The sequence below is a fragment of the Lynx canadensis genome, chromosome F2 (assembly GCF_007474595.2).
Source record: "Lynx canadensis isolate LIC74 chromosome F2, mLynCan4.pri.v2, whole genome shotgun sequence".
NCBI classification, from domain to species: domain Eukaryota; kingdom Metazoa; phylum Chordata; class Mammalia; order Carnivora; family Felidae; genus Lynx; species Lynx canadensis.
This window is the reverse complement of record NC_044320.2, coordinates 55,509,163-55,532,652: the sequence shown is the minus strand read 5'-3', so window position 1 is coordinate 55,532,652 and position 23,490 is coordinate 55,509,163. Positions and strand designations below refer to the sequence as shown.

The 23,490-nt window shown below is 36.2% G+C and overlaps 1 long non-coding RNA gene across 1 annotated transcript in view; it reads left to right on the top strand.

The window, feature by feature from the left end:
- LOC116737874 overlaps nucleotides 1–18,742 on the top strand; it is a 69,683-nt gene extending 50,941 nt beyond the window's left edge. The window contains exons 2-3 of the long non-coding RNA XR_004343162.1: nucleotides 15,602–15,846; nucleotides 16,295–18,742. This is a non-coding gene — a long non-coding RNA (uncharacterized LOC116737874). The remainder of the gene's footprint in view (nucleotides 1–15,601; nucleotides 15,847–16,294) is intronic.
- Nucleotides 18,743–23,490: the final 4,748 nt, after the last annotated feature.

Sequence of the window (23,490 nt, the reverse complement as noted above, 5' to 3'; positions counted from 1 at the left end):
ATTCAGGTAAAGGCTCCCTTCCAGGGAGATTCTGGTGCTCCGGAGCTCGGCCAAGGGAACACGCCACGATGGTGCCCACCAGTCTCCCTCTCAGAGAGCGTTAGAGCAGCTCCTAGATGTGTGAGTTGCATTAGATGCCTGCCTGGCAGACCAACGCTTTAATACAAGCAGGTGAGCCTCCTTCACTTTAAGTCTGGGCGCCCTTGGCTGCCTCTGAGCTGGGCTCTGAGTAGGATGAATTCAAGTGTGTAAGCATTTTAAGAGCAGTTTCTTGGATCGCTAGTCTTGGGGGGTCTCATGTTTTGAGCTCTAGTCGTTTCCAAATGAGATGTTTTGGGGGTTTCTCACATGTATGTCTTAAAAAATTGGGGTGCCCAATGTGGGATTTGAAACCTTTCCCCTCAGGGAGAAGCTCCTTTTGAGTTCCCTTCTGGTTGTGGGGCATCATGTGGGGGGTGGGGTTAATGGCGAGATTGTTTCCCAACCTCTTCTGCATCAACCTTATTTTCTTCTAGTTGCCTTTATGTGCAGTTGTCAGTCAGCCTTCGGGTGGTTTTTTGTGTGTGTGTGTTTGTTTTACTTTAGACAAAGAATGCGCTGGGGGAGAGGCACAGAGGGAAAGAGAGACAATCTTAAGCAGGCTTGATCCCATGACCTTGGGGTCGTGACCTGAGCCCTGCTCAACTGATTGAACCACTCAGGTGTCCTCACTTTGATGTTATGGAGACAACTTCTTTTCTTAAATCTCATGAACCAGCCTCTGCTAGCTTCAAACTTTTCTTCTGCAGCTGCCTCACCTCTCTCAGCCTTCTAAGAATTAAAGAGAGTGGATCTTTTATCCACGCCACTCAAACTTTCTCCATACTAGTAGTAAGGCTGTCTTGCTTTCTCGTCATTTGTGTGTTCACTGGAGTAGCACTTATAATTCCTTCCAAGAACATTTCCTTTGAATTCACAACTTGGCTAACTGTTTGGCACGCGAGGCCCAGCATTTAGCCTATCTCAGCTTTCAACATGCCTTCTTCACTAAGTGTAATCATTTGTAGCTTTTGATTTAAAGTGAGAGACTTGAGACTCTTCCTTTCACTTGAACATGTAGAGGCCATTGTAGGGTTATTGACTGTCCTAATTTTAATATCGTGTGTCCCAGGGAATAGGGAAGCCTCAGGAAAGGGAAAGAGATGAGAGAATGGCTGATCGGTGGAGCACTGAGAACACACACATTTATCAAGTTTCCTGACCTATATGAGCATGGCTTGTGGTGCCCCCAAAACAATTACACTAGTGATGTCAAAGATCACCGATCACAGATCACCATAAGAAATATAACAATAATGAAACAATTTGAAATATTTCAAGAATCACGAATATGACATAAAGACACCAAGTAAGCAAATGTTCTTGGAAAAATGGAACTGATGGACTTGCTTGACACAGGGCTGCCACAAACTGTTAATTTGGAAAAATAAAACAAAACCAAAAACCCCCCACAATATCTGTGAAGTACAATAAAGTGAAGGGCAATAAAGTGAGGTATGCCTGTAAATGAATCTACTGTAAACATATTCCACTGAGGAAACTGATAGGAATCAATATAAGAAAACCAGAAGACATTTCTCGTTGATTTGGATAAAAGAATCTTTGCCAGGGTTGGCAAATTTAAAAATTTGAAATCTAAAAAGATTGAAATGCCAACAAGCATCTTTTCTAACCACAATGGTATGAAACTAGAAGTCAAGACAAGGATGCGATGGAGATGGGAAGACGATGCTATATTTTCTGAAGAAAGATAATCTGTACCAAAATCAATTTTTTCTGTGCTTTTAAAGTTGCCAAAAAGGAGGTCTGAGGGAGGTAGAGTCCAAAAATATATATTAGGATTCACTTTTATTGAAGAAACAAATTAGTTTGCATGCACTAAGAGCTGACAACAAAATAATAAATTGCTGAAGGGTTTTGTGTTCAAAGTAAACTTTGGGAATTTTGACTAGTAAACATTTTTTAAGTTGTTTGCAAAGCTACATACTACTCATATGTGCTTACTTTTAGAGGGCTTTTTTCCCCTAAAACAATTATCTGTGTTAGTTGTTAAGACTGTTTTGTAGTTTTAGGCAAGAATCAAGTATTTGATACTCAAATAAGTAAGAAAAATGTTCCATCAGCTTTAACTTAAATATATTATCTTCTATATTTCTCTTCATCTTGGAATTCCTGAATTATATCTTCAACTTCTAAATGATGAATAAACCTATTTTAAATGGTAAATTTGCAAAATCAAAAACCTTAGAGAAAGCAGATATAACATTCAACATTGTAATCATTATGAGGATGGCTTTCTGTGTCTTCCCCTGCCCCCCAATAGGAAAAAGCATAATACTATAGAAAATCATTAAATAACAAAGAAAGAGCAAGAGAGGAAGAAAGGAATTAAAAAACAATAAGAAAATTAACAAAATGGCAACAGTAAGTTCATACATGTCAATAATAACTTGAAACAGAAACGGGCTAAATTCTCTAATCAAAAGACATAGAGTGACTAAATGGATTTTAAAAAAGGACCCAAGTATATGTTGCCTACAAAAGACTCACTAAAGCAAATATTACCATATATGAATGGAGAAATACCAATAGAATAATATAAGGAGATTCCAATATCCACTTTCAGTAATGGAAAAATCATCCAGATGGAAATCAATAAGAAAACATTGGATTTAAACTACAGGTTAGACCAGATGGAACTAACAGATATGTACAGAATATTCCATTCAACAAAAGCATAATACACATTCCTCTCAAGCACATGTGAAACATTCTCCAAGATAGATCACATGTTAGTCCACAAAACAAGTCTTAATAAATTTTAAAAGATTGAAATCATATCAAGCACCTTTTCGAAGCACAATGGTATGAAACTAGAAATCAGTTAAAGAAAACTGTAAAATCCATGAACATGTGGAGATTAAACAACATGTTACTAAAGAACTAATGAGTCAAAGTCAAAGAGAAATATAAAAATAACCTGAGACAAGTGAAAATGGAAACATAACATACCAAAACTTTTGGGATGCAGCAAAAGCAGTTCTAAGAAGAGAGTTTCTAGTGATAAATGCCTAGATTAAGAAAAAAAGCTCTCAAATAAACAACCTTTATAACTCAAACAATTAGATAAAGAACAAAGCCCAGAGTTAGCAAATGGAGGAAATAACACTGATCCGAGCAGAAATAAATGAAATAGAGACTAAAAAGATAACAGAAAATGTCCATGAAACTAAGAGCTGCTTTTTCTTCCCAAAAATAAACAAAATAGACAAACCTTTAGCTAGACAGATTTACCGAGAAAAAAAGAGAGGGCTCAAATAAGTAAAAATAAAAGGGAAGACATTATAACTGATACGACAGAAATACTAAGGATCATAAGAGGCCGTCATGAAAATTATGTCAACAAATGGACAACCTAGAAGAAATGAATAATTTCCTAGAAACATACAACCTACAAACACTGAGAGGCAGTGAAAAGAAATAGATGGTCTTATGAAAAAGACTAAATATTGTCTATGTCATAAACCTATCCATCACCTCTGAAAGTTTCCTCTCACCTTTCTTATTTATAATTCTTTTTTTGTTGTGATAGACACATTTAATGTAAGATCTATCCTCTTTGCAAAATTTTAGGTATACAGTACAGTATTGTTAACTATAAGCGCTATGTTGTACAGTAGATCTTTAAGACTATTCATCTTATATAACTGAAACTGTACCTTTGACCAATATCTGCCTATTTTACTCTCCCTCCAGCCCTGACAACCACCATTCTACTCTCTCCTCTTGTGAATTAGACTATTTTAGATTTCTCATGAAGTGGTATCATGTTGGCCACTCATTTCAATCATATTGGGTTTTTTTTTTTTAATTCTGACTCCAGGATTCCACCCCCCAGAGACTATGCTGTATTTTATCTGATGAGCAGGATAAGATATCAAGTCCTCAGATGGTTTAACATGTTGACAAAATGGAAATACTACTTTAGAAAAATATCTAGAGATGCATTTCTTTGCCCAAGAGATTACACATTTGGAAGCCAAATGGGTTTCTTGCCGCATGTTTTTATATACAGTAAGACTTTGGATTTTGAGTAACTTGTTCTGCAAGTGTTCTGCAAGATGAGCAAATATTTCTAATAAATTTTAATTTGATAAATGAGCAGTGTCTTGCAATACGAGTAGTATGTGACACCAAACATCACATGATCACAACTAAGCCAATGGTTCTTCTCTCTTTCTCTCTGCCTGTCTCTCTTTCTCACTGTGGGATTGTGGGTGATCATCTCCCATGTTTGGATGCTCTGTTTCAGGCCCCAGTGTTTGACAGAAATCAGTGATTTTTCAGAACATTGGAAGGTACCCGCATCTGACACTAGTGTATTTTTTGTCACTTCACAATACCTATGGACAGTCCTCTGCTTTTCCATACAAGAATAAGGTTAGGAATGCTTTGCTTCATCTAGGTCAGGCTGCCTGCAGATATGGACCCTTTCCTCTGCTGACTTATTGCCAGTTACATTAAATACAGTAGATGACAAGAGTTTATTAATACTGTACTCTAGTCAGCATCCGTGCGAACGTATACAATGGCCCCCATGCAGAAAAAGATTCCATTGAGCCAACAGCAGTGATTCCATTAGTGATAGTGAAAGTCATCCTACACAATAACCCTCCTCTCTCGTTTCCCTCACATCAGCCACTAAGGTTTTCAAATGCAGTTTAATATAGTTATTTTTCTTTATATTTTGTATTTTCTTTATTATTTTGTATTTTATTACAGTATTGTAATCATTTTATGTGAATATTTTTTGGGTGGTGGAACAAATCATCTGAGTTTCCATTATTTCTTATGGGGAAGTTCACTTTGATATACAAGTACTTTGAATTACAAGCATGTTTCCAGAACAAATTATGCTCGCAAACCAGTTTTACTGGATTTACACGTGACCAATGTAATTATGAGTATGAATAGTATTTAACCAATTCTTACATTTCTCCATATGATATAAAGTACATTAATAAATTACACTTTTGGGGCGCCTGGGTGGCGCAGTCGGTTAAGCGTCCGACTTCAGCCAGGTCACGATCTCGCGGTCTGTGAGTTCGAGCCCCGCATCGGGCTCTGGGCTGATGGCTCAGAGCCTGGAGCCTGTTTCCGATTCTGTGTCTCCCTCTCTCTCTGCCCCTCCCTCGTTCATGCTCTGTCTCTCTCTGTCCCAAAAATAAATAAACGTTGAAAAAAAAATTAAAAAAAAAAAGAAATTACACTTTTGTGTTAAGCAAGGAGAATATGAATATATAAATACTTGAGGACAAAGGGAGAAATGTGGACTTGAATAAAAAGAGAATTGATTTAATATCATCACATGTACTGAGAAACTCTTCCTCTGGCATGTTTAGAACTACTCATTAGTTGACATAGCATTGTTGGCTCTAATAATCTTTTTTTTTAATGTTTATTTATTTTTTGAGAGAGACAGAGTGTGAGCAGGGCAGGGACAGAGAGAGAGGGAGACACAGAATCCAAAGCAGACTCCAGGCTCTGAGCTGTCAGCACAAAGCCTGATGTGGGGCTCAAATCCATGAACCATGAGATTATGACCTGAGCCGAAGTCGGAAGCTCAACCGACTGAGCCACCCAGGCACCCCAAGAACTTCTTTTCAAAAGAAACTGTTAAGAGAATGAAAAGACAAGCCATAAAATGGGAAAACATATTTGCAAATCACGTATCTAGAAACTTGTATGTATGAAGAATATATTTTTAAAAAGTCGCAAAACTCAGTAGGAGAACAAAAACCCAATATAAAATGGATAAAAGATTTAAATAGACATTTCCACAGAGAAGATATGCAAATCTCAAGTAAACATGTAAAAAGCTCAATATCATTAGCCATTAGGGAATTAAAACCAAAAGCACAATGATATACCACTATATACCTATTAGAAGGATTATAATTTAAAGACTGACCATCCCAAGTGAAGGCTAGGATGGGGGACAACTGGAAATCTCACTACTGTTGGGGATGGAAAATGATACAGCCACTCTGGAAAACACTCTGGTAGACTCATAATGTTAGTTATACACTTACCATAAGACTCAGCCATCTCATTCTTAGGTATTTATACAAGTGTAATGAAATTCTGTGCTCTCACAAAAATCTGTGCACAAATATTTATAGTGGCTTTATTTATAATTGTTCCAAATTGGGAACCACTCAAATGTCCTTCAGCTGGAGAATGCATAAACAAATCTGGTACATCCATACAAAGGAATAAAATTACTATTCAATAATGCATGAACTACAGACAACAACATGGATGATTCTTATATGCATTATACTAAGTGAGAGAATTCAGAATCAAAAGGTTACATTCTGTGATTTCATTTTTATTATATTCTTGGAAATACACAACTATAAGGAGATAAAACCGATTCGTTTTTGCAAGGGTCTGGGGGCTGGTGGAAGGGTTGACTACAAAAGGCCATAGGGAAATACTTTGGAGTGAGGAGCTGTTTTATGCTTTGATTGTGGCATTGGTTACATGATGGTGTGTTTTTCAAAAACTGCAGAATTATTCATTATGAAATAGGGTAAATTTTACCGTATATAAATTATATATTAATTCTGTAAGTGTAAAAATAAAGAACAAAAAATCTGTGTATGATGACAAGTTACTTCCCTGATGAAGACAATTCTTTATATACATGAAAATTACCCCACAATGATTCAACTCTTATTGGATTCCAAATCAGCACACAGTAATGCCCTGGATACCAGCTCTGCTCCATGCTGACTTATTTGTACTTGAACATCTAATCCCTCCATTCTGGGCCTAACTTGAGACACTTTGAGGGTAAACTGAAGGGTCTGTGATGTTTAACCTGGAGAAGGTCAACGGTCAAAGCAAGGACAGTGTTCCATCGCTGAAGAAGTGATTTACATCATGCACAAAGAACTTCCTCACAGATGAGTAGTAGGAGACACTAGAATGGTTGCAGAGGAAACTAGAAACACTTTCCTAGAACCCTAAAGAAAGAATACGGGCATCTGGCTCTCGTGAATTGTTTTATGCATCACATATTTACTGAATATCTCCTGAGCACAGGGTACAGGCAGGGCTCCAGGCACACTGATACAGAAGCTGAGTAAAATACTGCCCTCCATAAAAAGAGGTAAATACAGAAGCTGAGTAAAATACTGCCCTCCATAAAAAGAGGTAAGCTATGATACACAATTATGAAAATAAATCCACATGAGATAGCTCAAATTTTAACTTTGGAAGTGCCAGGTCAACATAGCCATCATTTGCAGACATCTAGTTCTCCCAAAAGAACACAGTGTTGCAAATATTTTTAAATAAGTATTTAGGAAGTAAAGACGTAGCATGTTCCAAAACACTGGTGACTCAGGTCTGTTAGATAAGAAGTGCTCTAAGCCAGGCCAACAATATTTAGTCTTTTTCATAAAGCCATCTATTTCTTTTCACTGCCTCTCTAATCAGGGAATATATAGTAATTAATACAATTTAGCTGGCAGTTACATAGCACTGCCTGATTTCCTGTAAGTTATGTATAAGAAAATCCACATACCGACTTACAAACATAAGATTTTGAGATTAAAATGCTCTATGATATGCTATATTTCGTAATAAGGTTAGTTTGTTTAATGCATTCTCTTAGAAACTTTTTAACATCCTGTTGAAATTACACTTTACATAAACATAAATCATTCAGTTAAGTCAATTAATGTAGAATATAAAGCAAACAAGAGTCCTAAACTACCGTTTATGGGCATGCTTTTCTATGTTTATGACTGTAATTCTCAAAGCACAAATTTGTATAGCCATCACTTCAGGAATCTGGAGACATTCTGGCATCTGCTGTAACGAATGTAGTATCCATGTTACTGCAAAGGTGTGAGCTGAATTCTAACAGATGCAAAGCAACCCAGACAATCTAGTCTGATTCAACACATACCTCAGTGGCTGCCAGTGGGGACACCATTACTATTCTCATTCCACATTTCTCCTTTAAACACTCAGGCTTATGCTGATGCACAGGAGGCATAGAGTGATTTATTGAGTCACATTAACGTCCTCAATCTGTGGTTAACAAATAGGTATAGAAGTCAGGGTTGATGGAAGGAGAAGGTAGACAAGGTGGGCAAAGGAGGAAAGGAATTGTTATGTGGCAGTCATGATTCTAAGAAGGTGGCTTGATGCATTGTTTAATTACCGCAGTAAACCATAAAAATAGGTAATAATATCTTCATATCATATCTGAGCAGATATAGGTACAACCTGTATGGTATAATTTGAAGGATATCAGCAGGAACGAGGAAGCCCCGCCCTCCAGTGCCTCTCAAAGTCTTTCTGGCAACTTCCTTTAAACCCCCAAGACTCTGTGGTTACCTCCATTAGGTTCAGGCAGTATTCTGCACTGTTACCCACCCAGGACATACACATTAGTGTGACCTATGATGTTTGTTAAAGATACAGATGTCTGCATCTCACTTGTGTTTGCCGATTGCTAGGATTTGGAATTTGGGAGTGAGAAATTGATTTCCTTTAATCATAAAAATCTGTATTTTTGGTATCATTATAGTCATGTGTTTTTAAATAATAATGAGTGACTATAATCATACATGAGGAATCATTTTTCTATCATATGGTTATCTTAAACATTTCAGTGGTTTTCCATGAAAAAAGACCAGTAAATGTGTGGTTATTTTTTATTATTGATTAATATAGTGTGACAAGATTATATATTTCTGTGACATGCAAAAATATTCTGTATTTGATATAGACATTGGGAACAAGGAAATATTAAAATATGGGAACATTAACACGAAATGAATATATAAAAATCATTAAAAATGGAAAGATAATGCCACAAATATTAAATATTTTAGAATTACTTAGAATGAAATTTTAAAACATACAAAGCATTCATTGCCATGATTGTCTTTATTTTTTTTTTTCTTGACAGATATTCTGGATATAGAATTTCACTCTACATTCCATTTCATTGAATTGTTAAGAGGGCATCCAATATTCTTTTTAAAGCCATTTTCCTCTTATATTAGGGAAATACTTTGTCTTCTTGCTCTGACTGTATTTGTTTGTTTCTGGTTGAAATTTTTATTACTTCCATTAATTTATATTCACCTATAACAGATATTCAAATACAAGAAAATTCCAGGGAATATTATTGAGTAGGATTAAAATGACAAAACATATGGACCTCCTAAGCAAGATTTCTAGCAGAATAGTGAATTATGTGTCAGAAAGGACTAATTTTGCTTCCAAAACTTATTTCTTGAGAGTCCTTTCATAAAATTTGTACAAAGTATATTGTGCATAAGCACTTATTAATATTTATTTGAATTGCAACAATGACTCACTGTTAGCAGCAGACAGGAACATGAATTACACTCTAAATATGGCAGCAGCTCTAAGCAATGCTGGCTGATGGGATCCTAACTACTAGCTGGTTCCCTCCTACCTTCTCCAGTCCTGGTTCCTAGAATTGTGGACCTTGACTTTCTGCTCTGAAGGTCAGTGTTTTCTGCTCTTGCTTGACTTGAATCAGTGGATTTCTTTAAACCAGCTCTATGTCCATTGTTAAGCTTTAAATCTTTCAAAAGATTTGTCTGTGTTCCTGATGTTTTTAAATGACTTTTTTCTGACTTGGGAATGACATTTCCTGAGAAACATCAGGAAGGAATTCTCACATTGAAACACTGTGCCTTGCGTCAGAGATTTCAACCGATTGAGGCAATACCTGAGAGTCTGCATTTTTAACAAACTGCCCAGGTGATTCTTGCAATCACGAAAGTTTATGAACTACTGGATTGCCTTTTACAGACATTTTTCATTAAAATATAAATACATCCAGATGGGGTGGTAAAATAAATTATTATAAATTGCTACCACCTTAATGAGAATATATTACATAATAGCTCTACTTTAGGGCAGAAAGCTGAAAGATTTTGAAGGAAGGGGGTTTTTAAAGAGGTCTTGAAGAAGAAAGGGCAATTATGAGACCAGGTGTTGGTGAGCATTTCTTTGGACCATTCTGACCACCTATGGAGAGAACAAAGCACAGTTAATAAGAGGGAAGAAGGAGAGAGGAAGCTTATGTGAAACAGTGATTTTTAGAAGAGCAATTTTAGCTACCTCACCATTTTGCCTAGGCATTTTCTAATAAAACTGAGAGGTTAGGGAAGGAAGTTAAAGGTCTGGGACTGTAACTGCCTGCTGGCAGGTAAGGACAGCAGGGAGCTGCTAGTGAGAGTAAAACTCTAGTAATCTGGGTTATCAGACAACTGGAGAGAACATGTTGTGGTCATCAGCCTCAAATTTAGGACTACAAATTAGGGGATTATATTGGGGAGGTGGTTACTTAAAGGAAATTAAGGTAAGCTTTTTGGTGAAAAGGCACTGGAGAATCCAGAGAAAGTTGCAACTGGGTTAGCTGCATTTAATCGCAACAGCATGGTGGTTTGAATCCAAAAGATCCTTTTAGAAGGTGTTTCACATCCTCCTTTTTTTTTTTTTCCTGCAAATGCATTTATGCATAGGCGTTCCCAATAATGGTAGGAAATTACTTATTCTGTACAAGGGCTAAATATGACAAAATGGATTGTATTCTGAAGGACTTGGTAATTTAGCCTTGATACTCAAAATGTGCCCCATGGACCAAGAGCATCAGCATCACCTGGGAGCCTGTTATAAAGGCAGAATCTCAAGTCCCATCCCAAACCCACTGAATCAGAATCTGCATTTTAACAGAACTCCCAGGTGATTGCATGTTAACTAAAGCTTGTGAAGCACTGGAGTAGGACAGACAGAGGGTCTCAATGGCAGCATTTTTCAGAATTAGCTGGAAGGTGAATTCAAGCAGAGTGCTGAGTCCCATTTCTAGGATTTCTGATCCAATCAGTTTAGGGTAGAGACCAAGAATTTACATTTCCAACAGATCATCTAGAAGTTGATGCTGATGTTGCTGGTTCAGATGCCAAATTAGGAGCCACTAGTTTAATACCAATTCTGTTATATCGCCTCCTAGTTTCCAAATTTCTTTGTCTTTTTTAGGGACACCTGGGTGGCTCAGTTGGTTGAGCATCCTACTCCTAATTTTGGCTCAAGTTATTATCTCATCGTTCGTGGGAGCAAGCCCCGCACTGGGGTCTGCACTGACAGTGCAGAGCCTGCTTGGGATTCTCTTTCTCTCCCTCTCTCTCTGCACCTCCCCATCTCATGCTCTTTTTTTCAAAATAAATAAATAAATAAATTTTTAAAGTTCTTTTTAAGAAAAAAACAACTCTGTGTCAGCTGCCTGGTTCTCTTATTTTATTTCATACTATATAATATGCCAGGTGTAACTGACTCTTGGTAATGTTTCTTTCAGTGTATAATTGAGATTTTGTTGTAGTATTAAGACAAGCCTTAGAATGGCTGCTCTACCTACAGACTCTTCTTATAAGGAGATCTCATCTATCCTGGTGATTCTTTCACCCCTGAATGTTTTCTATGACTCTCTTAGCTATAGTTGATTGGACTTCGGTAGGTCATGAGGCTCATGGATAGCCAAGTTACATATTAGAAAGGAGCTAGTGGAAACATTTTGTAAAGAAATCTCTATACAAATAATAAAAATGGTGATGAGTTGGACTTATTAAATTCTCTTACTTGGAAATTTAAATTGGCCATATAAGGAGAGAATCTTTTATGTTTTAGAAGGACAAGTCAAAAGAGACATTGAGAATGTAGTAAAGCTGAATCAAAGATGCAATAAGGGGTCTTCTAACAGCAGAATTTATGAGAAAAGGTGAAGCTAAGGATAGAGTTTTGGAGACTTGGTTCATATTTACAAACTTCAAACAAACACTGAGATGTAGAGGTGATTGTCAGTGATACTTACCTAAAAAAAAATCTATACAAATATGAGCTCTATTCTTTTTTTTTTTTTTTTAATTTTTTTTTTCAACGTTTATTTATTTTTGGGACAGAGAGAGACAGAGCATGAACGGGGGAGGGCAGAGAGAGAGGGAGACACAGAATCGGAAACAGGCTCCAGGCTCAGAGCCTGACACGGGGCTCGAACTCACAGACCGCGAGATCGTGACCTGGCTGAAGTCGGACGCTTAACCGACTGCGCCACCCAGGCGCCCCTGAGCTCTATTCTTTATTTGGGAATTGAATTTGAGAATTGTCCTGTCTGTCCTGATCTTATTTTTATGCATGGTTTGAAAAATCTCACTGTAACAGGGACAGATTCTTAACATTATAGAATTAACCAGATAATAACTATATCTGGGGACTATGATGAAGAGAACATTCTAGTGGTTATTAGTGGTCTTATTCAAATACTTCTAATAGCCCTCTAGTTTCTGGGAAGTAGGCTGGATTTTGCTTTCTGGCTCCCTCTTATGTTAGTGGTAGATAAATCAGGATCCTGGGAGAAAAAAATGGCACAAACAGAATAATGAGAGAAACGTTTAATAAAAATATGACTGTTAGGTTGTGGCAGAGTTTACAGAAACCAATAAACGACAAGGTAGAACTCTAGAGTTAGCAACAGAGAAATCTGTTATACTTAGGTCTGAAGGGACAAGGGGAGGGAATGGTTTTCTGGTTTCAGAACCTGAAGAGTGCAGCTGAACATAGAGGGCTACCTGACTGGAAATTGGGCAGTCAGTGGAAGAACACAATCTATCCACAGTGACCCCAGAGTGAGGGACATGGCAGAACAAATAATTCAACCTGATCTCCTGCCTTCCAATTACTTACTGGTACCTCCAGTGCTTGAACCCAACTGGAAGTCCTAGGACAAGAAGGTAGCCTTCCAAGTCACAGAACAGTATGCAAAAGTGTGCAGAATAGATCTAGAGGATGTGGAGAAACAGGAGCCCTCTTGCACTGTTGGTGGGAATGCAAACTGGTGGAGCTGCTCTGGAAAACAGTGTGGAGGTTCATCAAAAAATTAAAAACAGATCTACCCTATGACCCAGCAATAGCACTGCTAGGAATTTACCCAAGGGATCTAGGAGTGCTGATGCATAGGGACACTTGTACCCTAATGTTTATAGGAACCCTTTCAACAATAGTCAAATTATGGAAAGAGCCTAAATGTCCATCAACTGATGAATGGATAAAGAAATTGTGGTTTACATACACAATGGAGTACTACGTGGCAATGAGAAAGAGTGAAATATGGCTATTTGTAGCAACATGGATGGAACTGGAGAGTGTTATGCTAGGTGAAATAAGTCATACAGAGAAAGACAGATACCATATGTTTTCAGTCTTATGTAGATCCTGAGAAACTTAACAGAAGACCATGGGGGAGGGGAAGGAAAAAAAAAGGGTTAGAGAGGGAGGGAGCCAAACCATAAGAGACTCTTAAAAACTGAGAACAATCTGAGGATTGATATAGGAGGGTGGGGAGGGTGGGTGATGGGTATTGAGGAGGGCACCTTTTGGGATGAGCACTGGGCGTTGTATGGAAACCAATTTGACAATAAATTTCATATTAAAAAAAAGAATAGATCTAGAGAAATAAGATATTTAGCACAGGTGTAGTAGAGAAGCTAGTTTTCCACAGGGACTCCTGAGAAAAAGTAATATATATCACTTCTGGGACAGAGCATTTAACTGTTGGTGCAAGACCCTTCAGAGCTCAGAAATATTTCAGATTGTAGCTCCTTTGTTGGTCTGGGTTGTAGAGTAATGACACCCAGAATATAGCTTCTAGTTAACTTTTGATGGGCACATAATATGAATGAAAAATAAACCATCTAAAGCTACTAGAATTATGGAATTGTCTGTTATAACAGCATAACCTATATCACTAATACAGATGTTGTTACCTATAACTGGTGTATTGTTTTTTTTTTTTAAGTTTTTTTTATTTATTTGTGAGAGACAGAGAGAGACAGAGCATGAGCAGGGGAGGGGCAGAGAGAGAGGGAGACACAGAATCTGAAGGAGGCTCTAGGCCCTGAGCTGTCAGCACAGAGCCAGATGCAGGGCTCCAACCCATGAACCATGAGATCAAGACTTGAGCTGAAGTCAGATGCTTAACCCACTGAACAACCTAGGCTCCTCAATTGGTGTATTGTTAAAACCAAATCCCTATAATGTCTGTCATTACTTAGGAAACATAGAGTGGAAAGCAAGGAAACTGGTATTTCAAGCTGGAAGAATGGTAATTCATATTATTTAGTGATGAAATATGTGGTAAAACCATAATCTACATTCATCTGATAGGCAGATAATATACCAAATGCAGCTGTAATTTTAAAGAAAGGTGTTATAAAACAGAAAAGTGAAAGCATGTATGGAGTTACTATTGATATTTGACAGGGAGGGACGGGAAGAAAGAGGAAGAGAGAGAGAAATGAGAGAAAGAGGAGATATTGAGAGAAAAGAGAGAGAGAATAGAAAAGAATTAACCAACTTGTAGACAGTAATTAAAGAGAATAGTTAAGAATTTTAGCCACCAAGGTGCCTGGTTGGCTCAACTGGTTAAGCATCTACTTCAGCTCAGGTCATGATTTCACAGTTCAAGGATTCAGTCAAGCTCTGCATGGGGCTCTCTGCTGTCAGCACAGAGCCACTTTGGATCCCCACTTTGGATCCTCTGTCTCCACCTCTCTCTACCCCTTCCCTGCTTGCTCTGTCTCTCAAAATTAAACAAAAATTAAGATAATATATTTAATATATGTGCTGCCGAAGCGAGCACTAAGATAATATATTTAAAAAGAAGAAGAATTTTAGCCATCGAACCTTGTAAGAGGCAACTAATTCTCATCCAAAATTGGTGAAAGATAAAACTGAGGCAATTTTTGACAAATAAAGGTCAATTAAAATTCATTCTTATGGCGAGTTTCAAATTTAAAATAAGGCTGTCACCTCTATTATAAAAACTCTGAATGGATTAAAAAATCTTAGAACAATGGTCCAAATGAGGCTATAGTATCTAGGAGGCCTATTCATTTGAATAAAATGATTGAGAGAAAAGAGATTAAGCATGTGACTCTCCAACCAAAATCTGCAAGAATCAAGTATCTTATAATTAAGGCTGGAGGAAAAAGAAGGTTGGAGGTGATAAAATAACAAAGAAAGGTAATATATCTAAGAAAGGATAACTAAAATAATGGTACACATGGATCTGACTTAAATAGGGAAAAAGTTTACAAAGTCTTAAAGAGAGTTATATTGCCAAATAGACCATAATTTTGACTAAATATTCTGTGACAAGAGTGAGTGTGATTGTAGGTATTCTGTCGTTGTTCCACTGTTGAATATTGAGTTGACATTTGCAGATAACCGTTTAGTCCATTGGTCTTCAGATCAAGAGGAGCTAGACACACTCGATACTGGGTTTGGGTTTGATGCCAAGCCTGGATGGGGTCTGGGGTCATGGAATTGATTCCCTGGGGGAGAGGATAAATATTTCTTTTCTGAAGGAGGGAGAGAAGGTGAGTATTTGGTAGGCAGCATGTTCATTAATGCTATTTAGCAGTAGTATTTTTGTTTCTCTTCCTTCCAGGCATTCATTAACTTCTCAGGACTGGTAATCCTGACCCTGTAACTCAATGGAGCCATGTGACTAGTTTGGGCCAATGAGTTGTGAGGCAAAGATGAAGCATGAGAGTACCTGTCTGGCACAAGATTCTCCAGAGCTCTTCATCTCTGCCACTGGGACCAGCACTTTTCCAGAGAGTGAGCCCTTCAGTTTGGATTCAGAATAAGAACAATCCAGAACAAAGATCCACCTGGATTCTTAATAGACAGGTAATATGAATGAGAAATTATCCTATAATGTTTTAACTCTCTGAGATTTGGGAAATAGCCTGTCACTGAAGCGTAACTTTTTCTCTGACTGATATAAAAATAGATGATTCTTGTGGGGAAGTAAGATTGGAGTAGAATATCCTTTCTGAAAAAAGTTACTTTTCCTCACTGTGTATTTAAAGTTGAGCCAAGAATTTACAGATTATGATTCCTTATGTATCATACAAATCTTTCTTCAGATTGTGACCCAATAGAATTAAAATTAGCTGTTTTCATTTCCTAGGTGAGTGTGGGATGGAGGTGACTATAAAATTTTGTGAACAAAGTTGTTTATAAAACTGACCTTAGAGAGCAGCAGACAGTAGCCCTTATATTTCACTTTTATGTTTTGAATGAATATATCACTTGGTGAAATACTGTTAATTTGCCCCTGATGTTTCTTTTAAAGATGCTTCCCGTTTCAAGGTATAGTGAAATCAACATGGACATTTACATGGGTGTCCACACTGAATGAATATGATGTGGGCTGTTTGCCTATTACTTTTGTAGTAGCTCTATCCAAGAGACATTCATCCACATAGAGACAAAATAAAAGGGTGTCTCAAGGTTAAAGCATTCCTCCTCCTCAGCTAGAGTATAGACGAAGTAGATTTCTATCTTATACAAGTGTTCTCTGAAATCATTACCATTGCTTCATCTCTATGAGACTTTAAGAGTCAAATTCTGGAAAGAAGATGTCCTTCTTTGCATTGGCTTCTTTAAGTCTCAAAGACTTGTTGGAATTCAGGACAGAATGAAGAGCATTTCAAATACTGCGTCTGTGGGCATGAGGAGGAAAAAAGGTTTTACTTCTCCATGAATTGTCATAGAAGGAAATGAAACTTGCTAAACACATATCTGCTATAAAACTGTGATGACAGAAAAGAAAAAAGAGCACTTCTATTTTTCGGAACTTTATCATTGTAATTCTTCCATGAATACTATTAAACTGAGATCCCTGCAGAAATGGCATAATTGGTCAATAGATTTATGGTGCAGTTGGCATAATTTTATAGAAATTATTTTGATTAGTGATGTGAAATATTTTAGTTGTTGCCTTTCTCCTCTTTTCTTCTCACAGTGTGTCTTAGCACACAACAAGCTCTAAAACCTGTGCAACCAGGGCATATGAATATAATATGACTGGGAATTTTGAAATGAAATTTGCAAGAGTTCAGCACTGACTTATCTAAACATTTATCCTATTAGTGTTTTCTGGGGTAACAATTAGAGGTATTAAAATTTCTAATAGCATTTGATAGACATTTGCATGTTTGGAATAGTAAATATGGTTGAACATTGCAAGTAATGCATCATATCCCTTAACATTAAATATTTGTAAAGGATTGTTATCTTGAATTTCTAATAGAGCACATAAAGCAAAAGTATTTTATTCTAACAAACACATTTTTCAGCATTAGGCACTTAGGATTTCATAGTTTCAATAAGTAAACTAATATAATTTAAAATGAGAGAGATCTAAAAATTAAACATATCTATATATACTGAACTAAAGGAAGATCTACAATCTTAACAAAAATTTAAAAGCAAAGTTCCAATTAATGGATTAGTATCATACAATTCTTATGGAATTAATATAATATATATTACATATTATACATTATACATACATTGTATATTATATACAAATCTATATAGCTATAGATATATGTTTGTACATAAAAGGATCAAAGTAGTGGTTATCCAGGGGTGTATGCAGAGTCTTAACTTTTTTTAGGTTTTATTTGTCACTGAAAGCATGTAATATCTTTGTAATTTAAAAAAGGTAATAAAAAATACAAGCAACTGTAAAGAGAATAAGCAAAAAGGTCAAGTATGCCCTATTATGTTAGTGTCTGATAAGGTGTGTCTGCTTTTTTTCCTTTTATTCCTACTAAGTATAATTAAAATCATTAGTAGTGATATCAACCCAAATATAATTATCTAAGTTACAGTTTTTAATTCATTCTTATTATTCAGAACAAATTTACTTAAGTTCCATGTATGATATTTTTTTGTAGTTTAAATAATTTAATGTTTAAAATAAGTTTAAAGATGCCCAGTTATACAGAGAATATATTATCTTTGCCCCCTTAAGCCTTACTAACATTTTTTATTTAACTTAGCCTTTCTGCAAATCATAAACAATTTTCATTTTTGCCTTTAGAGGAACAATTTGTGTTATGAATATTTTGGGAAGTCGCTCAGCTGTTTAGATAATAGTAATGGATTTTCCTCAGCAATTTTGCTTTTTGGAGTTTAATCATGCTCTAAAGCACAGTTAATTTGTGGATTAGAGCTTTTTGAACAACACAATTACCAACACAATTACAGAGTGCTGTGGAAATTATTTGCAAGGCAAAGAACAAGAAGGTCAGCACAAATGTTCCAGACAGTATCAGTGAAACAGACGTGGGGGATATGTGATCAGTAGCCACCAGACTATTTACAAACTTCATGTTCTTTGTGTTCACTTATTTGCAGAATCTTTGTTGAGTATCTACTGTTTCATGCACTGACTATGCTAGACCATAGCTTTAACCTGATAAGCCAATGCAAACATGTCTTTGCCTCACAGAACTTTTAAGAATGAACCAAATGTAGTAGAAGCTTTTTCACCTGACCCTTTTTTAACTGACACCCCTCATTCCCTGATACTTTCCATTACTCTATAAAACTTCATGGCTGAGGTAGCAGCCATGCTAAGCACTAGCAAGGAGTAGGCTGCTCACTAATATGCTCACTTTTTGTTCCTACCCATTCTGTTGTGCCCTTATTACATCAGTTGCATTTGTTCTTCAACTTTTTTATGCTATAGTTTTACTTGTGATTTTAATTATGTAATTCAATTAGTTATAGCCTGAATAAACATAATATGAATGCAAATAGAAAACTGTTCCTTTGAACTTCAAGTAGGATGTTTTAGAAAGAATTGGTAAATGGCTATTACTTAGTTTCTATTATTGGAGATCAGAAAACATCCTTGAGCAAATGATACTTGAGTCAAGATGTGTAGGACAATGGGCTAACTCAGCGGAGGTAATATCAGGGACATAAGTGGGAGACAAGCTTTCTGAAAAGAAGGAATAGCATGTGATACACTTCTATGCAGGAAAGTTTCTGTGACATCTTTGTAAGGCTAGTGAAATAAAGAGAGTGAAGGGACGAGGGATACAAAGTAATGAGTTAGAGTAGGAAGGATCTAGATCATGTAGAATCTGGAGGGCCATAGCAAAGACTAGGGTCTTTGTCCTAGGGCTTTGGGAATCCTTTAAAGGGTACAATGTGATATGACTGGACTTGCCTGTAGAAAAGTGTGCTTTGGCTGTAGAATGCAGAACAGACTATGGAAAGAATGCATGTACAACAATCAGTTAGTAATTTGCTAGAGGAGTCCAGGTAAGAAGTGAAAGACAAGGTTGGTGAGGTCGGAAGAGGTGGGCATATTCAAGAGGCTTAGGAGGATATGGATTTAGTTTCCTTACATCATGCACACACACATTCACCACCTCCACATGTATTAATATACCACATCTATAAAACAGTAATCAATATTTTCACTATTATATGCAAACATTTTCATCACAATTAAGCCATGTAGTATACTGTTCTTCCTTTTTTATCCCATCTTTTCATTTTCCATGGTGTTGTTAATCATTACTTTTTTGGGCTATTCGCTGAATTAATCTAATAACTAAAACTAATTCATTGTCAAAATCTTTGCCAGAGTTACGTAAACTTCCTCAATCACTTCAAAATGTATCAGCTGATTTATCAGTTTCAATATCTTCTTTTGAATTTTTGTTTTGAAGCAATGTATTGTCCAGTAGCCCCTTGAGAAATGGTCTACAGGACTAATTGTTTAAAAACTTTCCATGTCGGTTGATACCTTTATTATAACTTCATGGTTGACATTTTGACTGGATATAGAATTATAAGTTGGAAATAGTTTGTGTTTTGGATGTAAAATTATAGCTTTAAAATTTCAAACACATTGGCCCTTGTTCTAGCTTACAATATTATAGACAAGAAATCTGATTTCTGGTACTCTGTGGTTTTTTTGTCTGGAACTTTTATTTTCTGCCCTAAAATTTCAAAAATAATTTGCCTTGGTGTGGGTATTTTTATTCTTGAATTTAAGGTATTTCATAGGCCCTTTGAGTATTTAAGTTCTAGGAGTTTACTTATTTTATGCCCTTTATACATTGTTTGCTTTGGATTTCTCTAGTCTCATCATTCAGGACTCCTATTCGTCATAAAATTGTACTTCTATTTTGATGAATTTATTTTCTCATATCTTTTCTTCTCTTTCTTTTTGGTCTGTTTCCTGGGAGATTTACTCTATATTCTATATTCTATATGTATATTCTATATGTTTTATTGTATTTTATGTTTTTCTATTATATTTGTAATTTCCAGGAGCTCCTCCTTATTGCCTAAATATATGTTTTAAAAAATCAAGCATGCTGGGCACCTGGGTAGCTTAGTAGTTTAAGCAGCCTATTCTTGATTTCAGCTCAGGTCATGATCCCAGAGTTTGTGGGATCGAGCGCTGCATTGGGCTGGCTGTGCACTGAGAGCCCGGGGCCTGCTTGCAATTCTCTCTTTCCCTCTCTCTCTGCCCCTCCCACTCATGCACATATTCTCTCTCTCTCTCCCCCTCTCTCTCTCTCTCTCAAAATAAATAATAAATATTTAAAAAATCAACTATGCATATTTTTCATGTTTTTAGATATAATATATTGTCTTTATTTCTCTGAGACTATTAAAATTAGGTTTCTTTTCTTTCTTTCTTTGTTCTTTGAGGGAGGTTTTTTGCCCCCTGCATTAGCATTCTCTCTGCTTTAATATTTTTTTCTTTTCTTTTCTTTTCTTTTCTTTTCTTTTCTTTTCTTTTCTTCTCTTTTTTAATTAGAGACCTTATGGTATATGACAATGCTTTCTGTGTCCTACTTATAATTAAGATGAAAGCATTTATGAGTTAGAAGCTATTTTGCAGAGCTAGGATTTGTGGGCTGGTAGCATTACTGTATGGCTATAGCTTGACAAAATGCTTTTTCATTGGGTAATTGTGGACTTTTTTTCTTTGGAGTCTGTCAATTCTCTCAAAATTAATCCTTCATTCTTTACTCTGGCATAGAGATTGATTAAGTCAGTTTAAAAAAATAAATTAAAAAAATCATAAAAGCCTGTTTGTAGAAGTAGACCCAGGAATTGGGCATTTTAGTGACCAGACTTTCCATTTTCTGTCCCCCTTTATCAGAATCATTAGCCTGTCTCCTTTAAACAAAGTGCCTAAATCTCAAACTCTGTTTCAACGTCTCCACAAATCAAATAAACTCTCCTAATATTTTTCACAGGACTGCAGGATGACACTCCTTTGCCTTCATGAATACCTTCCTCCTTAAAAAAAATAAAACAAAAATTATATTTTATGATTGTGTTTGTAAAGACAAATATAATCCAGGCTGAATGAAACTCACTTTTTAGCTCTGAATGTACAAGAAATTAAAACATTCTTATGGGTCTCCAAAAGAATTGTGGGCTTGTGACTGCTGTGCATAATACATAGGTTGGCTCAGGTTACCCACCTTCTTAAAATGGGGAAGGAAGTCTAGGTATCTAATTCTCACATTTTTATCAAAGCTTTCTACTAACCCTATTTTCAGCCCCACTCCCTACTGTACTCTAGTTTAGAACATTTCCTACTGGGGTACAGGGTAACCATTCTGAAACCACTATACATAGAATCCATGGATTAGAGATGGATAAATCAATATGAGGTCATGTTTATCTTAGTATAGATACAAATGGATATGCATTAAGAGAAATATTTATAGATATGTGCATATACATGGGTTAATATAAACACATATATTTTCTCTGTCAGCTGAAAGGTCTTAAAAGCAATGATACCCCAGTAGCAAAAAGTATACTTAGCACCCACCTCTTAGTTTCTAATACCATTCTCCAAAAAAGAAACCAGGGCCTCATGGAGAAATGCTGATTTTAGGAATGTTGCAAAAAATATCCATACAAGATCATCCTGGAGCATCTTGCAGTGCTAGAAATTGAGGAAGAGTTCAAAAAACCCCACAAGATAGGGAAATATCAAAGGGACACAAAGCCAGATGTAAAAGCTTTGCTGTGTAAAGCTGGAAATATGTAAGCAAGAAAACAAATTAGTATTGAATTATAACCTAAAACATAAAATAAATACCCACAGGAACATACTGATGTAAATAAATGGAGAAGGAGAGACAAATCTTCCAAGCAGTAGAATTCCAAATATTTGATATAGGTACTCCACCCTCAAGGAGAAAGAGCATATCTTGCCATTCCTTAAGTGTGAGTTGTGCACAGTAACTTTCTTCCCCAGAGTATAGCATAGAAGCAGCAAAAAGAGCAGAGTAGCATACAGTGGAGAGATCTGACAAACCTTTGAGAGATCTCACTACCTTTGTGAGGTGATCAAGGTCAACATCAACAGTGATAAGTCATGTTGATAGTATGTACTTTGACATGATGTGATGAAAATGTCATTTTACCTCTTGATCTTCCTCTCAAATCCTAAATCCTAATCTAATCCTGGAGAAATTATTGGACAAATCGTAATTGAAGGACAGTTTACAAAATACCCGACCAGTGCTCCTCAAAACTGTTAAAGGCATCAAAAAACAAAAAAAGTCTGACAAACTTTCATAGCTAAGACTAGCTTAAGGAGACCTGGCAACTAAATGTAATTTGGTATCCTGGATGGGATCCTAGAACACTAACAGTACATTAGGTAAAAACTAAGGGAACACTTGGGTGGCTCTGTTGGTTAAGCATCGGACTCTTGGTTTCTGTTCTGGTCATGATCACATGGTTCATGGGTCAAGCCCTGTTTTGGGCTTTGCTCTGACAGCACACAGCCTGCTTGGGATTCTCTCTCCCCTCCTCTCTCTAACCCTCTCCTTGCTCGTGTGTGCTCTCTCTCTCTCAAATAAAATAAAATAAAATGAAATAAAATAAAATAACTAAGAAAATTGGAATGAAGTGTGGACTTTAGTTGATAATGTATCCACATCAGTTGAACATTGTGATAAATGTACTTTACTAATGAAAAGATGTTAATAAAGGGAAAATTGGCAATGGGGAGTGTAGGAAGTCTCGATACTATCTTCACAATATTTCTGTAAATTTAAATCTATTCTAAAATAAAAAAGTTTACTTAAAAAGTAAAAACAAAAAGTTAACATGAATTACTAGGTTACTAGGACATTTATTCCAGGACATTTAACCATGGTTAAATTGATGTGAAAGAATATGAGAAGATTTGGAAAATTATCTCTGAAAGAAGTTCATCAGGGGACCAGAGAAAGCACTGTTAAACATCTTTCCCTGTAAATATTAGCCTGGATTGATGTAGACAGATAAATAGATAGATAAATACTTATTCATATTATATATACATATAGTTATATGTAGTTTCTATTTATTCTAAATGCTACTTCAAATAGGATAAAATGGGCAAAATTACATGTTTCAATTATGGTTTCTTTGCCACTCTCAGAATAGTACAAATTAGGTGATTTGTTGATTCAGGAAATTTTTTATTCATCT